This window comes from Entelurus aequoreus, linkage group LG21 (genome assembly GCF_033978785.1).
Source record: "Entelurus aequoreus isolate RoL-2023_Sb linkage group LG21, RoL_Eaeq_v1.1, whole genome shotgun sequence".
Classification (NCBI taxonomy): Eukaryota; Metazoa; Chordata; class Actinopteri; order Syngnathiformes; family Syngnathidae; genus Entelurus; species Entelurus aequoreus.
The window spans coordinates 42,984,593-43,004,005 of NC_084751.1; positions in this window are offsets into that span (position 1 = coordinate 42,984,593).

Consider the following 19,413-nt stretch of genomic DNA (forward strand, 5'->3'; position numbering starts at 1 on the left):
GGGGTTCAATTCCCACCTTCTACCTTCCTAGTCACGTCCGTTGTGTCCTTGGGCAAGACACTTCACCCTTGCTCCTGATGGCAGCTGGTTAGCGCCTTGCATGGCAGCTCCCGCCATCAGTGTGTGAATGTGTGTGTGAATGGGTGAATGTGGAAATACTGTCAAAGCGCTTTGAGTACCTTGAAGGTAGAAAAGCGCTATACAAGTATAACCCATTTATCATTTATTTATTTATATATATATATATATATATATATATATATATATATATATATATATATATATATATATATATATATATATATATATATATATATATATATATATATATATATATATATATATATATATATATATATATATATATATATATATATATATATATATACATATACACATACATATATACATTACAGGCCAAAAGTTTGGACACACCTTCTCACCTTTTCATGACTATTTACATTGTAGATTGTCACATCAAAACTATGTATAAACACATGTAGAAATAACTGAAAGCATGTTTTATATTCTAGTTTCTTCAAAATAGCCACCCTGATTGCTCCGATTACTGCTTTGCACACTCTTGGCATTCTCTCGATTGCGAGTCTACTGACAGATGTAAGTCAGAACTTTAAGCTACTTTATTTGAGGAATGGCAACAGTGGAGGAAGATAAAGAAAAAGAAGAAGCTTATCGACTATGGCATCGTCATCGCCCATTTTCAGGACTTATGCAGATCCCAATACAGATCAGCAGATACCAGAAGGTAAGAAAAGTTGGTTTTGCATAATATTGTGAAAAAAAACCCCGCCAGATAATGTATGCTAATAGGTGCCATTTTGCGGTCCTCATACACACACCATAATAATACTGGTATGTTGAAGCAGAGTACGTCTGACCACGGTAGCCGTAATGCGCCGACAATCCACCAATTGGTGCGGCTTTATAGGTCGTACTAAATCATTATGACGGATTTTTGAGTGCCATGTGTAATGTTCTCAGTGGAACATTTAAAGTTTTGATGTTGTTTACCGGCGTCATGTTGCAGTCTACACGTATCTCCTATGTGTGACTGCCATCTACTGGTCACACTTATCATTACACCAGGTACCAAATAAAATAGCTTCGAGGTCGTTAAGCACAACCAGAATGATTCCCTGCATTAGGCTCACCGGGTTGTAAGGCGCACTGTCAATTTTTGAGAAAATGAAAGTATTTTAAGTGCGCCTTATAGTCCGAAAAATACGATACTTCACTAATTATTGTTATTTTTAAATACCAAATACTAGTACCATATGTGTTTGTATTGTATCTGCTGATGTAGTTCTGTTGTAAAGGGCCGATGCCATACCATCCTTCCACCAAAATACCAAATTGTTATGACCTCAATTTTAGAGTATCACATTTGATCAAAAGAATTGGAAGGGTTGTGATAATCACTGACAAAAAAACAAATCTAGCGACTGGCTCATTAACATGAAAGATGGAATTGGGACCGTCGCAGTGATTTATTTTGGCTCCACATGACAGTGAAAGAAATATTCCCATTTACATTTCGCTCTGTAAAGCCAGGCAAAAAAAAAAAAAAAAAAAAAAAAAAAGTGGCAGCTTTTCACATGCGCATTTAATTTGCAGTCTGGAGGCGTGTGGGTCTCCTCTGCACCGACATGATGAGCGAGCTGGCTGGATGTTCACACACACACACACACACACACACACACACACACACACACACACACACACACACACACACACACACACACACACACACACACACACACACACACACACACACACACACACACACACACACACACACACACACACACACACACACACACGCACACACATACTGGTTATCATTTGGAATGGGGACCAAGTTTTTGATCATGACTTGTGGCGACCACCCTTTCTACCAGTGACGTGCGGTGAGGTTCACGGCAGGTGAGGCACTGACTTCATCGCAGTCAGATTTACAAACATATGAACCCTTAAGAGTATCTTATTCACCATTTGATTGGCAGCAGTTAACGGGTTATGTTTAAAAGCTCATACCAGCATTCTTCCCTGCTTGGCACTCAGCATCAGGGGGTTGGAATTGGGGGTTAAATCACCAAAAATGATTCCCGGGCGCGGCGCCGCTGCTGCCCACTGCTGCCCACTGCTCCCCTCACCTCCCAGGGGGTGATCAAGGGGATGGGTCAAATGCAGAGGACAAATTTCATTACACCTAGTGTGTGTGTGACAATCATTGGTACTTTAACTTTAACTTTACACATACAAACTGTAGCACACAAAAAAGCACATTTAATAAAAAAAACTGTATTAAGGTTTTACCTTTACTTATAAATGAAGTCCATGCGCCGCTGTTGTGCTGGATTAATGCACACCCCCTGACGGGAGTGTTATATCAACTAAAGCCCATACTTAAACTTTCCACGTGCAAGATTGAATCTATTTAAAAAAGTGTAACCGAGGGTTTATAAATGTCGCCTATACTGTATGAAACTACAAAATAACAAACACGTAGGCTCCAGTTTACACGAGGACCACTTTTATTTACCTTCTTTCAAAAACCTCCGCTCCACTCCAACGTGTCATCACTTCCGCTCTTAGCGCCTTCAAAATAAGAGCTCAAGGCATATACTGTATAACAGCGTACAACAGGAACTTAACATCACAAAGAGGAAAGCACATAAAAATAGGTTACAAAAGTTATTTAATAAGAAGCCAAAAAGTGCAAAAACAATAATGTTCGTGTCGGAGGAGTTGTGAATGAATGAAATATGAAATCCGTGCTGCAGTCTGCAGGTGTACCTAATGTTGTGGCCCTGCAGTCATTCACAACTCCTCCAACACGAACATTATTGTTTTTGCACTTTTTGGCTTCTTATGAAATAACTTTTTTAAATAGATTCAATCTTGCGCGTGGAAAGTTTAAGTGTGGGCTTTAGTTGATATAACACTTCCGTCAGGGGGTGCATTCTACGGCGGGGGTGCATTCTCTACCACCTGGAGGCGGGATTACTGCGAGCCTCAGCCAGTGCGTCTTTTGCAGCCGTTTTATGATCGCTCAGCACAAGAAATACTTACGCACATACAGTTGTTGACAAAATACACTGTACATTATATACCTCAGCTAACTAAACTATGGAAATGTATAATATAATTCATTTAGCAATACGGTCTCACTGCACAGCAGGCCAGCAGTTAGCCGAGTCCGCAATCCATGTTGAGGCACAACGCAGTGACGTGCCTCACTGACCGTCTCTTCTCAGTATTTGAACGGCAAATGTGAAAATTCAGCGATTTTGAATAAAAATAATCTAAAACTGGTGAAGTTAAATGGAAAATAACTTTATAGTATAATCATTGGATACATATATATATTTTTTTCTTTTTACATTCTTTTTCTTTCCATGATGGCACGTGAGGCCCCGCCTCACCTGCCTCTAGTGACCGCACGTCACTGCTTTCTACAGGTTGTGGAGGCATAAAAAAAATGGTGTAAAATGTCCGCCGCCCAGTTAGCTCATACACGTCTTTAAATCTCTGGATTGATGAATTAATGTGCTGATCATTCTTACTGGGGACCCTGGGGAAAAAAGAGTTCATATGGTTCATGGGGACCAAATTTAAATGATTTTGCATAATTCACACAAATTTGTTCGTGACTACTGAGGACCATTTAAAAAAAAAAAAATTTCCAATGAAATATGACATGATCCTCAGAATGCAGCACTACAGCTGTCCTCTTATAGCAGGGGTGTCCAAAGTGCGGCCCGGGGGCCATTTACGGCCCGCAGCTAATTGCTTACCGGCCCGCCACAAATGCTATTACAAAAATTAAAAAAAACATTGAAAAAAGTGGAATGAGGTGAAATATAACGAGAAAAAGTTGCAATGTTGACACAAAGCTGTCATGCAGGCTGTTTTTTTTTTTTGTTTTTTTTTGCCATTGCTCAAAAAAATAATAATTACAAAAAAATCAATGTTACAATTAATTATTTTCAAGGCTCCAATTACTTCAAAAACTTTACTTTAAAATGTTTTATGTGGAAAAAATATTGCATATATTGTGTGGTTGCCATATAAAAACATCAAAGTTTTATTTGACAAAAGACCATAAAACAAACAAAAAAATAGTTCAAACGCAAAATTGACAGATATATCTGAAGTTGATCTTGTATCTTAAGTGTTGAAAGTAAAAAAAAAAAAAAATTAATAAAAATGTATCACTTTATGAGTGGGGCACCTTTTGGAGTGGGATTGTATTTATCTTTACACTGTGATTACTCAAAAAATAATAGTGAATTAAAATCAATGGTGTCCTGCATTATTGGTCTTTTATGGTTCTAATTACTAAATACTGCATATTTCAGTTTTACTATAAACAACAAAGTTGTCTATGACAAAAAAGGCATAAAACCATTTTATTTTTTATTTTTTATTACATATCAACCTGAAGTTGATATAGAGATGTACTGTAAGCGTTAAATAATTTAAAAAAAATGATAATTTGACTTATTTTTAACATTTTAATGACTGAGACCCTTTATGGTTCCCGGGACCCCTAAAGGTAAAAAAAAAATCCATATATTTTGTTATGGTTTGAAAATGAAAAATATCAAAATGGCCCCCCGCATGCTTTAATTTGTCAATTTACGAATATAAATATAAATAGGAAGTTTCACCACTTAAATGTTCAAGCCAATCCTGCATCTTCTGTGACATGACTGAAAACTGCTATTTAGCAGTAATGAAGTTGTCTGCAACTCCAACTACCATATATAGAAGGATGGAACATTCTGACTGTAAATCATACTTTAAGGTAATAATGTTTTATAATCATGCTGTATGAAAATGTCATCTTACGAAACACTAAACCAGATTTTGTTTTTGTGGAGGAAAAGCGGACGTGACGACAGGTTATAGAAGACGCCAAAGGCAGTGCCTTTAAGGCACTCCCCCAATATGTTGACGGGTGGAAATCGGGAGAAATTGAGGAGAATGGTTGTCCCGGGAGATTTTCGGGAGGGGCACTGAAATTCAGGAGTCTCTTGGGAAAACCGGGAGGGTTGGCAAGTATGCCTGGAACCTTAAAGTTGCTGGCACGGCCACTCTACCAACTGAGCTGTAACGCCCCAACCGAGCTATACCGCCCCGGTAGAGTCAACCTTCCAATCCTCTTGGTGACATTTTTTTGTATACAGCTACTAGGGACACATCTAGTGACTTTTCCCAGTGTTATTGGAGATTTCCAAGTTCCTAGCTGGACGTTTCATCTGGAATTTTAGAATGGTTGTTTACTATCACACTTAAATAAATTACTGATTCAGATTTGCCCACTGTATACAGCCTCAGTCGCTTACCCACCTCGACTTTGTGTGTGTGTGTCTCTCCGTGACAAACATCGAGTCAGTCGGTGCAGAGGAGACCCGCACGCCTCCAGACTGCAGACGGAACGCGGATAGGAAAAGCTGCCACTTTTTCCTGCCTCGGTTTGCAAAGCAAGATGCAAATGTGAATATTTCTTCCACTGTCATGTCAAGCTAATATAAATCACTGCAACAGCCCGATTCCATTGTTCATGTTAACGAGCCACTCATTAGATGTGGTCCATTAGTAAATATCACAGCCCTCCGTTCTTGTGATCAAATTTGATGCTCTAACACAGACATGGGCAGAATACGGCCCGCCGGTCTGCTCCATATATATATATCTTTATATATAGAGCGGATATATATTGCCAAAAGTATTTGGCCACCAGCTTTTACTCACATATGAACTTGAAGTTCCATCCCATGGAATTGTCCAAAATGTTTTGGTATCCTGGAGCATTCAAAGTTCCTTTCATTGGAACTAAAGGAGCCAAGCCAAACTCCTGAAAAACCAACCCCACACCATAATTCCTCCTCCACCAAATTTCCCACCAATGCAGTCCCAAATGTAGCGTTCTCCTGGCAACCTCCAAACCCAGACTCGTCCATCAGATTGCCAGATGGAGAAGCGCGATTTACCCGTTCAGAGAACGCGCCTCCACTGCTCTAGAGTCCAGTGGCGACGTGCTTTACACCACTGCATCCCACGCTTTGCATTGGACTTGGTGATGTATGGCTTAGATGCAGCTGTCCGGCCATGGAAACCCATTCCATGACACTCTCTTCGTACTGTACGTGGGCTAATTGGAAGGCCACATGAAGTTTGGAGCTCTGTAGCAACTGACTGTGCAGAAAGTCTTTGCACTATGAGCTTCAGCATCCGCTGACCCCTCTCTGTCAGTTTACGTGGCCTACCACTTGGTTGGCTGACTTGCTGTTGTTCCCAAACTCTTCACTTTTCCTATAATAAAGTTGACTTCGGAATATTTAGGAGAGAGGAAATTTCACGACTAGATATGTTGCGCAGGTGGCATCTTATGACAGTTCCACGCTGGAAATCACTGAGAGCAGCCCATTCTTTCACAAACGTCTCCATGCCTAAGTACTTGATTTTATACAACGGGCCAAGAGATTAGGACACCTGATTCTCATCCTATGGATGGGTCGCCAAATACTTTTGGCAATATAGTGTATGTACACACAGACACAATAAGTATACAGAACGGCTTGCAAGCAGAGTCGACACTGCGTCAAAGAACAATACCTAACAGTTGAGCACAGAGTCCAGTTGCCAAGTCCACATATTTCTTGTTCAGAGAGACTGTGTACAGACAAAGGGAAGGGTTTGCCATGGGGAACCCTCTCTCAGTAAATATGAATGTTTTTTTCACGGAGGACCTGGAGGCCAAAGCCATCGCCACTGCTCCCAAGGAATGCAGGCTTACTCTCTGAAAAATTTGTGTGGACGATATATTGTAGAAGATAAAGGACGACTACACACAAAGACTCACAGAACATCTAACTAAACACCACAAAAGGAACTGAAAACAAAATTAACTCATGAAGATGAAGAGCACGGACCAATTGCCTTCCTGGACATGAAAATCCAACACATGGAGGATGGAAGCATCAAGATCAAAGTATACAGACTGCCAACACACACACTTGATATGGACATCAGAGCACCACACAGCACACAAGCTATCAATAGTCCGTACCCTATATGACCGCACTAAGGTCAGCACAGACAACCAAGACAGACAGGAGGAAGCAAACCATATAAGGCAGGCACTCAAAACCTGAAACTACCCCAACTGGGCATTAAACAAAGGCAAGGCAGAGATCCTAAAGAACAACAAGGAAAAGATAAAGAAAAAAAGGTTCTAAGCCTGAGAACCAGGGCATGGTCACCCTTCCATATGTCAGGGGGGGGGGGGGGGGGGGTGTCACAGAACGTTAACACCACATCAGCAGGCCAGTCAAGCCTCACCATACCTTAGTACACCCAAAAGATCAGATCCCCTAAGAAAAAAAGTGCAATAAAACCACCAAGGAGAGGCAGGCCGACAGTTCAGCACAAGGGAACGCCAGAAATAATGTGAAAAATAATGTGCAATGAGAGTGAAGGCAAGGCAGGGAAACCTGAAATCAGCCATTGTAGACCACTGCAGGAAAGAGAACCACCTTATGGACTGGGATGCGGCCAAAGTCATCAAAACGGAAAGCATCAAATAGTACTGGTGGATCAAAGAGTTGAGTTGAGTTTGAGTTTATTTCGAACATGCAAGCATACAACATGATACATCACAATTTCCAGTTTCTCTTTTCAAGAGGCGGGTGGAATCAGGAATCAGGCCCCAAAGACCATAAACTGGGATGAAGAAGCCTACAACTTTCCCACACCTGTCCGACAAACCATTGGACAGCAGAGGGTCGCCCGGGACTAGACCACCATCCCACTACCTTAGGTGGGAGTATACTAGTGGTGTGCCGTCAGGCCCAGCAAGGCCTTCTATGCTGGCCTAACATAACCAGAAATCATGATCATAAGTAAAGATAAAAGTATTTTTTAATCTACTTACCCTAAATATCTAAACATATTCATATTCTCTTCATGTCATATTATGTGCTGTTGTTTTGAGGTTAGAGTTTGTATCCAATCAGAATTCAGCTAGCTTATGTTGCCGTGCGGTACGAAATCTGCCCAGGGCCTTCAGAATCAACAATGCGGGCGTCCGTGCACTGTAAGTGAACGGGCACACACAGGTGATAGACAGCTGCGATAGCCAATCAGATCACCAATTATTGTCACTAAGGCCTTCCAGCTGGCCTAAGATTAAACGTGACATTTACAGTGGCCTTGTGGTTAGAGTGTCTGCTCTGAGATTGGTAGGTTGTGAGTTCAAATACCAAAGACTATAAAAATGGGACCCGTTGCCTCCCTGCTTGGCACTCAGCATCAGACACAGACAGACAGCAGCTTTATTTTGTCCATTCTTAACATGTACAAGACACATAAGAACTGAAATTACATTTTCGGCACAATCCCGCTAAGAGCAGACATACGTTACAGGGGGACAAGACGGGACCGCCAACGGATCAGCCACTTACAGCGCTCCTTAAAAAGGTGAGAAAAAGGTGACATTGGGAAAGGGGGAAGAGTAAAAAAAATATCAGTCTGAGGCTGGACCCTCAGGAGTGGTCCAGACTGAGTCCGAGGAAAAAACCTCACATAGCATGGCACACATAAACATTGTACATGTAATCACAACAACTCGCAACAGAGGAGGGGGGAGTTGGGACCCTGGAGGCCGGCAGCCGCGATTAAAGCGCTACTCAGCCCCCCCAACAACGGAAGAATTAAGCAGTGGTGAAGGTGTTGATTTGGGGAGGGGCGTGTGCGTGCATGTAAGCCCAATTAACTTGGGTGAGATGTTGGAATGTCTTTGTGGACTGAGGCCGATCTCAAAAGTTCGACCCAGGTGCTTTTTGAAAAAAAGGAAGGTCAAAAGCGTCCATCTTTGAGGAGTCCTCGGGGGAGTTCTTCAGAACAGCCTGCTCCTGATAGCATCAAGGCCATTCGAGGGAGTCAAATCGTAGATTAAGATGTTGTTTTTCTTCGAGCAGTCAAAACAATGACATTCCTGCTCTGTGTCCGTGTGCTGGCTCTCTCAATTCCAATTTAATTATTCTTTCTCTGCAAACTTCCCCAAGATGATATTCATTTTGCGATTCAAATCAGAAATCGCTCCAGTCTGTGTTCCCACAGCACGACCCAATCCTTCCATTGCGTTGAACAGCCTTTGGGCCCCTTGAGTGGCTGCCATCGTCTTCCAAATTTGACGATACACCAGAGCAATGCCCAGCCCAATCAGCAGGTACCCTGCGATCACGGTTCCAAATAGGTAGATGTCTTCCACGTCCTCGATGGAAAGGACTGAGAGGCACATGAGTCTCCAAGTACTCCAGGAATCTCTCACGTACCCCGCAGCAATGGTTCCATCAGGGCAGCCAGGCTCCCCCGAACCTCTTTTCCTTGTTGAAAAGACTGTGTCAATTGCGTCGAGAGTCCAGTTGATCAAATTCATTTTGATGTTTAGATTTGAGGACAGCGCAAGAAAAGAGGCTTCAAAAAAGTTCAGACAAAGACAAGGACACAAGAAAGCAAGCAGGTAAGGAGGGAGCGGAGAAAAATGCGACCGCCCTCACCAAGAGGCAAGACAGAAAAAGGTTGGAATTGGGGGTTAAATCAACAAATGATTCCCGGGCGCGGCCACCGCTGCTTCTCACTGCTCCCCTGTGGGGATGGGTCAAATGCAGAGGATAATTTCACCGCACCTCAGCGGATGAATTTGAGAACACATACAGTTGATAGACAGTTGCGATAGCCAATCAGATCACAAGTTGTTGACAGTAGCCTATCTAGGTAGCCTGATGTTAACGAGACTGTGATTGGATACTCACTTGTCATTCGCAAGTTGCAATTTAGCAGGAAGCAGGAAGTGTTGACCCACCAAGAAGGAGAACAAAACATTGATTAGGTGGCAGATATATATTTGCAAGGCCATTTTCAAGAAAGATACTTAAAGAGAAAGAACATCTTGTGAGACGATGTCAGCCAACCCCGGAAGCTAGCTCAGCTGTCCCGGCGATGAAATGGGGAAATGCCCGCCATTTCCACTCGAATTAAACGACTACGGGCGGTACCACTGGCTTACACGGCGTCGAATGGGTTCTACAAATTGTGAGTTCAAATATTTCATTTCTCTATTTTTTCACGTTTAATACGATGTGTTTTAATTGCTGATGCGGGTTTATTGATTTTTAAATGCGCCAGAAAATAACCCGTTTTGTACACTGTTGATGTGTAAATAGTAGTGCGTAAATGTATTCCTGTATAGTATTTCTCCAGCAATGGTCATGTGGTGACATCAACGATGGTATTTTGAGAGGTAATCATTGAAGTCGGACATCACTGAAGGCCTAGGTGGGAAACGCACGGCCCGCCACTGACACAGACCAATACTTAATATGGACATCAGAGCACCCCACAGCACACAAGTAATCAGTAGTCCGTACCCTATATGACCGCACTAAGGTCAGCTCAGACAACCAAGACACAGAGGAGCCGGGTCACCCTCCCATATGTCAGGGGTGGGGGTCACGGAACGTATACAGCGGAGCAATGAGAAAACACCACATCAGCACGCCAGTCAAGTCTTCACCAAAGTACACCCAAAAGATCAGATCCCCCCCCTGAAAAAAAGGGTGATGTGATGTATGAGACCCCTTGCCTAACCTGCAATAAAACCGAGTTCAGCACACGGATAAGGGAACGCCAAAAAGAATGTGAAAAATAATGTGCAACGAGAAAGAAAGCAAGGCAGGAAAACCTGAAATCAGCCATTGTAGACCACTGCAGGAAACAGAACCACCTTACGGACTGGGATGCGGCCAAAGTCATCAGAACGGTAAGCATCAAATAGTACTGGTGGATCAAAGAGGCGGGTGGAATCAGGAATCAGGCCCTAAAGACCGTAAACTGGGATGTAGAAGCCTACAGCTTTCCCACACCTGGGACACAGTCCTGTCCGACAAACCATTGGACAGCAGAGGGTCGCCCGGGGGTAGACCGCCATCCCACTACCTTAGGTGGGAGCATCCAGTATAGCTCACAGATGATATCACAACAACGTCACATGACACCTCTGATGGAGGCTGCAGAGGCAAGGTAGCCGAACAGTTTTACCTTTCAAGCTTTTATAGACAAACCTTATTTATATCGTTAAAAAAACAATTTAAAGCCTTGATCCAGCTGATTATTGACGTATACTTGTCATGTTTAGCTCACTTTTGAACTATTGAATAAATATTGGCTCCGAATATCAGGTAACAGCCCCCTTGCCTACTAGTAATTGTGAAAAAAACATATCGGCCGATCTCTATCGTGATATGGTGATAATGCATGTTGATAACAGATTCTAGCTGTGTCTTGCAAATTTGACTTCGACAAGCGAACGGCCGCGTCCTTAACGCACTCTAGCGTCCTTGTTAGCGGCTAATGACCCCCCGCAGTGCAAAGCCACTTCTAAGTCAGCAATACTCACCTCCATGACGGAAAATAAACTATGTTTCGCACAGATTGTCATGATTGAGTCGCATGGTAATGCGCTGATCGTTTCCCCAAGATGCAGACGGAACTCCGGAGGCATCGTGCAGGTAGGAAAATTGTTTATAGTCCATAAATCAGTCAGGAATATACAAAATGCATGAAAGTGTGCCGATAGTGCAGAAGCTATGGCGAAGCTTAGAACAGGACTCAAAAAGGTATACGGACGTAACTGGGGTGTGACGCAAACAAGACAGCCAGACTGAGTGTGGCGAAAGGCAGTAATAAATAGCTCTCTGATTAGTGCCCGGGAGCGAGTGAGCGTCCCAAACACAAATCGGAGGCAGGTGAAAATAATCAGCACCCATGGCAACCAAAAAAACACAAACTCAGTGTTGCTGAAACAGAACTAAGGGAGTCTTTAACTAAACAAAACATGATCCGGGCAACAGATCATCACACAGATAACATTATCAGTGGCGGACGGGAATAGCTAAATATGCTACACTACACCCCATGGGAGAATATGCTAACTGCAAGCTAGAGCTCTTGAATGTAAACATTGATATAAATATCGACAGTAACGATACCAACAATAGTATCATTAAATGGTCAATAATTGAGTGGGTGGATTGATATATTTTACTATAAAAATGTTTGTTGTTTTTGTAATTGTTTACAAACTAAGGAAATAAGTCCCCTTAGCTGTCATTGAATGTATATTCTATCATAACAACAACATGACTGAAAATTGTTTGTCGCTTTTCTTGGACTGTTTTTCATTACATGAACTTTCTTATTGTGAAAAATGTAAACAATTGTCAAACAAATGTGTTCCGTTAAACCACTAATGATAACACAAGCTAGCCGGTTATAATTTTTGCTTGAAACATGTTACTGTGAGCAAGTTGCGTACAGCACCTTTAAGGGCAGAAACCGAAAGATTTCAATCAGTACCAATAGTAGGAAATATTTAAATTTTTAGAACTCAATCGGATATTGTGACTTTTGGTATTAGTGTTGGACCTTTAACATCATAACTGTAGCCGTTATTATGATGTACAGTGCTGTTTCTAAATTACCGTAAGTTTTGAACTATAGAAAGTTTTTCAATGGTTGAAATCTGCGCTTTTGAGTGTTTTACCAGTTATTCCTCAGACCAGGAACAAAGCAGAGTGGGCGGGGTTGTTTTTCAGAGCAGCCAGCCCCAAACGCATGTGTCAGGAACAGATGCGGTAGCACATTTTTACAACACATTTCTGCATAAAAGTGATAATATATCATATTGTAGGGGTTTATTACCCTCTTTATTCATATTTTGCTGTTTTTTACAGTTTAGTTATAAAACATTTCTATCTGAGAAGTAAAATATGTTCATATGTTGTTAATATTCAGTGTTTTATTGTTCATAGTTAATATTGTAAATCCCACTTTCTTTATTTTAATGTACATTTTGGGTGTCCCATTCAGGAAAAAAAAACTGCACAATTCCGTTCCGTTTTTTGCAGTGGTCTATCATAACTTTTTTTAAACTCTATCGGACATTGTGACTTTTGGTATTACTGTTAGACCTTCAACATTATAACTGTAGCCGTCTGTTTTTAAATGACCGTAAGTTTTGAACTATAAAAAGTTTTTCAATGGTTGAAATCTGCGCTTTTGAGTGTTTTACAAGTTATTACTCAGACCAGGAACTAAGCAGAGTGGGCGGGGTTGTTTTTCGGAGCAGCCAGCCCCAAATGCATGTGTCAGGACTAGATGCGGTAGCAAATTTTTACAACACATTTCTGCAGAAAAGTGATTATATGTAATATTGTAGGTGTTTATTACCCTCTTTATTCATATTTTGCTGTTTTTTCACAGTTTTGTTGTGAAACATGTCTATCTGAGAAGTAAAAGAGGAGCGATGTTCATATGTTGTTAATATTAAGTGTTTTATTGTTCATAGTTAATATTGTAAATCCCACTTTCTTTATTTTTATGTACATTTTGGGTGTTTCATTCAGTAAAAAACTATACAATTCCGTTCCGTTTTTTTTGCAGTGGTCTATCATAACTTTTTTTAGAACTCTATCGGACATTGTGACTTTTGGTATTAGTTTTAGACCTTTAACATCATAACTGGAGCTGTCATGATGTACAGTTCTGTTTTTAAATTCCCGTAAGTTTTGAACTATAGAAAGTTTTTCAATGGTTGAAATCTGCGCTTTTGAGTGTTTTACAAGTTATTACTCAGACCAGGAACAAAGCAGAGTGGGCGGGGTTGTTTTTCAGAGCAGCCAGCCCCAAACGCATGTGTCAGGAACAGATGCGGTAGCACATTTTTACAACACATTTCTGCATAAAAGTGATAATATATCATATTGTAGGGGTTTATTACCCTCTTTATTCATATTTTGCTGTTTTTTACAGTTTAGTTATAAAACATGTCTATCTGAGAAGTAAAATATGTTCATATGTTGTTAATATTCAGTGTTTTATTGTTCATAGTTAATATTGTAAATCCCACTTTCTTTATTTTATTGTACATTTTGGGTGTCCCATTCAGGAAAAAAACTGTACAATTCCGTTCCGTTTTTTGCAGTGGTCTATCATAACTTTTTTTAAACTCTATCGGACATTGTGACTTTTGGTATTACTGTTAGACCTTCAACATTATAACTGTAGCCGTCTGTTTTTCAATGACCGTAAGTTTTGAACTATAGAAAGTTTTTCAATGGTTGAAATCTGCACTTTTGAGTGTTTTACAAGTTATTACTCAGACCAGGAACAAAGCAGAGTGGGCGGGGTTGTTTTTCAGAGCAGCCAGCCCAAAACACATGTGTCAGAAACAGATGCGGAAGCACATTTTTACAACAAATTTCTGCATAAAAGTGATAATATATCATATTGTAGGTGTTTATTATTACCCTTTGCATTCATATTTTGCTGTTTTTTACAGTTTTGTTGTAAAAGATGTCTATCTGAGAAGTAAAAGAGGAGCGATGTTCATATGTTGTTAATATTCAGTGTTTTATTGTTCATAGTTAATATTGTAAATCTCACTTTCTTTATTTTCATGTACATTTTAGGTGTCCCATTCAGTAAAAAACTGTGAAATTCTGTTCCGTTTTTTTGCAGTGGTATGGCATAACTTTTTTCAGAACTCTTTCGGACATTGTGACTTTTGGTATTAGTTTTAGACCTTTAACATCATAACTGGAGCCGTCATTATGATGTACAGTTCTGTTTTTAAATTCCCGTAAGTTTTGAACTATAGAAAGTTTTTCAATGGTTGAAATCTGCGCTTTTGAGTGTTTTACGAGTTATTACTCAGACCAGGAACTAAGCAGAGTGGGCGGGGTTGTTTTTCAGAGCAGCCAGCCTGAAACGCATGTGTCAGGAACAGATGCGGTAGCACATTTTTACAACACATTTCTGCATAAAAGTGATAATATATCATATTGTAGGGGTTTATTATTACCCTCTTTATTCATATTTTGCTATTTTTTACAGTTTAGTTATAAAACATGTCTATCTGAGAAGTAAAATATGTTCATATGTTGTTAATATTCAGTGTTTTATTGTTCGTAGTTAATATTGTAAATCCCACTTTCTTTATTTTTATGTACATTTTGGGTGTTTCATTCAGTAAAAAACTATACAATTCCGTTCCGTTTTTTTTGCAGTGGTATGTCATAACTTTTTTTTAGAACTCTATCGGACATTGTGACTTTTGGTATAAGTTTTAGACCTTTAACATCATAACTGGAGCCGTCATGATGTACAGTGCTGTTTTTAAATTCCCGTACGTTTTGAACTATAGAAAGTTTTTCAATGGTTGAAATCTGCGCTTTTGAGTGTTTTACCAGTTATTACTCAGACCAGGAACAAAGCAGAGTGGGCGGGGTTGTTTTTCAGAGCAGCCAGCCCCAAACGCATGTGTCAGGAACAGATGCGGAAGCACATTTTTACAACACATTTCTGCATAAAAGTGATAATATATCATATTGTAGGTGTTTATTATTACCCTTTGCATTCATATTTTGCTGTTTTTTACAGTTTTGTTGTAAAAGATGTCTATCTGAGAAGTAAAAGAGGAGCGATGTTCATATGTTGTTAATATTCAGTGTTTTATTGTTCATAGCTAATATTGTAAATCCCACTTTCTTTATTTTCATGTACATTTTGGGTGTCCCATTCAGTAAAAAACTGTGAAATTCCGTTCCGTTTTTTTGCAGTGGTATGTCATAACTTTTTTCAGAACTCTATCGGACATTGTGACTTTTGGTATTAGTTTTAGACCTTTAACATTATAACTGTAGCCGTCTGTTTTTAAATGACCGTAAGTTTTGAACTATAGAAAGTTTTTCAATGGTTGAAATCTGCGCTTTTGAGTGTTTTACCAGTTATTACTCAGACCAAGAACTAAGCAGAGTGGGCGGGGTTGTTTTTCAGAGCAGCCAGCCCCAAACGCATGTGTCAGGACTAGATGCGGAAGCACATTTTTACAACAAATTTCTGCATAAAAGTGATAATATGTCATATTGTAGGAGTTTATTATTACCCTTTGCATTCATATTTTGCTGTTTTTTACAGTTTTGTTGCGAAACATGTCTATCTGAGAAGTAAAAGAGGGGCAATGTTCATATGTTGTTAATATTCAGTGTTTTATTGTTCGTAGTTAATATTGTAAATCCCACTTTCTTTATTTTCATGTACATTTTGGGTGTCCCATTCAGTAAAAAACTGTGAAATTCCGTTCCGTTTTTTTGCAGTGGTCTATCATAACATTTTTAGAACTCTATCGAACATTGGGACTTTTGGTATAAGTTTTAGACCTTTAACATCACAACTTTAGCCGTCATTATGATGTACAGTGGTGTTTTTAAATTACCGTATGTCTTGAACACTAGAACGTTTTTCAATGGTTGAAATCTGCGCTTTTAAGTGTTTTACCAGTTATTACTCAGACCAGGAACAAAGCAGGTTGGTTTTCAGAGCAGCCGGCCCCAAACACATGTGTCAGGAACAGATGCGGAAGCAGATTTTTACAACAAATTTCTGCATAAAAGTGATAATATATCATATTGTAGGTGTTTTGTACATTCTGCAAACATATTTTGCTGTTTGTTACATTTTTGTTGTAAAAGATGTCTATCTGTGTTAGCCCTGTGATGAGGTAGCGACTTGTCCAGGGTGAACACCACCTTCCGTCCGAATGCAGCTGATATAGGCTCCAGCACCCCCCGCGACCCCATAAGGGACAAGCGGTAGAAAATGGACGGAAGATGTCTATCTGAGAAGTAAAAGAGGGGCAATGTTCATATGTTGTTAATATTCAGTGTTTTATTGTTCATAGCTAATATTGTAAATCCCACTTTCTTTATTTTCATGTACATTTTAGGTGTCCCATTCAGTAAAAAACTGTAAAATTCCATTCCGTTTTTTTGCTGTGGTCTGTTTTTAGAACTCTATCGGACATTGTGACTTTTGGTATTAGTGTTCCTGGAAAAAAGGGACCCAAACACACATACTGTACAGCAGATTATATCTACACAGCTAATTGTGTATATATAATTTATACACATGGGCCCCTCCAGACACATTTTTCTCTCTCAATGTGGCCCCCGAGTCAAAATATTTGCCCGGCTCTGGTATACAGTATAACTACAACTAATATTGTCAGAATAATTACATCTAAGTTATCACAAAACTTGGTGTTTCAATGAGTTCCCGGCGAGCAGACAAAAGCTGTCTTTGATCTTACCAATCAAAAAGGTTGTAAAACTCCACTGTGTAGGATGGGAAGCGACAAGAAGGTGCCGGTTTCTTTGATGTATTGTAATCCACAGGAAGATTTTGTTTTGACCCGAGATCTAGAAAGCGGAGAGGAAGCAGGAATCGACCCCCTTCCAGGCACCTTGTCTTTGAACTGTTTTGTAACCAAAGGCGATGGCTGTTTATGACCCCCTTCCGTTAGAAAGAGCTGTTGCTATGTAATCAGGGAAAGTCCAAATAAAAGAAGAAGCGTACAATCTTTCGTCAGAGCGTGGTGGGACACTGTCTACGCGTTTCTCCTCATTGAGCCAAATTGAATTCTGTCTCTGTTTAATTCCTTGCTTCTTTGTCTGTTTAATAGATGTCCTCAGTGTTTGAACCTGACAAATGTATAAAATACACTGAACACGAGCAAAAAAGCTCTCTCTTGGAGAACGACTGGAGAAGTCCTGTGAAACTTTTAAGCTCAACTCTGCTCGTTGTCGTCGTAGAACCTCATATGACAACACAGCTGTGATTAGGGAAACAAACATCTGCAACACAACGCTGCTTTGTGTATTTGTCTGTTGTTTTTTTTATGAACTATTTTAGTCATCCAGCTGTGGAAGTAGCTGGCCACACACGCATCCCCTCTAGGCCACACAGGCTCTGTCATAAAGCATCCAAAATATCATTAAAAGGCCATTGCATTGTTTTTTTTTAAAAGGAAAAAAGATCTGTTTCGACCTGCACAAGAAAAAACGTATAGTGTGCGACTCACATGCTCTTGCATACATGATACTCCCTTTCATTTAGGTCTGCTGGTTTCACATCATTAAAAAGTCAAAAAAAAACTGTGTGTTCATCTTAAAACTTAGTATAATCTTGACTATAATATCATGATTTGCAAATCCTTTTCAACTCATATGCAATTGAATAGACTGCAAAGACAAGATACTGGAAATTGTAGTTATTTCTTGCAAATATTAGCTCATTTGGATGTTTCAAAAAAGCTGGCACAAGTGGCAAAAAAGACTGAGAAAGTTGAGGAATGCTCATCAAACGCTTATTTGGAACATCCCACAGGTGAACAGGCTAATTGGGAACAGGTGGGTGCCATGATTGGGTATTAAAGCAGCTACCATGAAATGCTCGGTCATTCCCAAACAAGGATGGGGCGAGGGTCACCACTTTGTCAACAAATGCGTGAGCAAATTGTCAAACAGTTTAATTTCTCAACAAGCTATTGGAAGGATTTTAGGGATTTCACCATCTACGCTCCGTAATATCATCAAAAGGTTCCGAGAATCTGGAGAAAACACTGCACGTAAGCCATGATATTACGGACCTTCAATACCTCAGGCGGTACAGCATCAAAAAGCGGCATCAGTGTGTAAAGGATATCACCACAAGGGCTCAGGAACACTTCAGAAAACCACTGTCAGTAACTACAGTCGGTCGCTACATCTGTAAGTGCAAGTTAAAACTCTACTATGCAAAGCGGAAGCCATTTATCAACAACACCCAGAAACAACGCCGGCTTCGCTGGGCCCGAGCTCATCTAAGATGGACTGATGCAAAGTGGGAAAGTGTTCTGTGGTCTGACGAGTCCACATTTCAAATTGTTTTTGGAAACTGTGGACGTCGTGTTCCGCCGGAACAAAGAGGAAAAGAACCATTCAGATTGTTATAGGAGCAAAGTTCAAAAGCCAGCATGTGTGATGGTATGGGGGTGTATTAGTGCCCAAGGCATGGGTAACTTACACATCTGTGAAGGCACCATTAATGCTGAAAGGTACATACAGGTTTTGGAGCAACATATGTTGCCATCCAAGCAACGTTGCCATGGACGCCCCTGCTTATTTCAGCAAGGCAATGCCAAGCCACGTGTTACAACAGCGTGGCTTCATAGTAAAAGAGTGGTAAAAATGCCCCTGTGCCAATTTTTTTGCAATGTGTTGCTGCCATAAATTCTAAGTTAATGATTATTTGCACAAAAAAAAAAAATTCTCAGTTTGGACATTAAATATCTTGTCTTTGCAGTCTATTCAATTGAATATAAGTTGAAAAGGATTTGCAAATCATTGTATTCTGTTTTTATTTACTAATTACACAACATACCAACTTCACTAGTTTTGGGTTTTGTATTATGATAATGGTGTATTGACTTACTGGACAAATCAG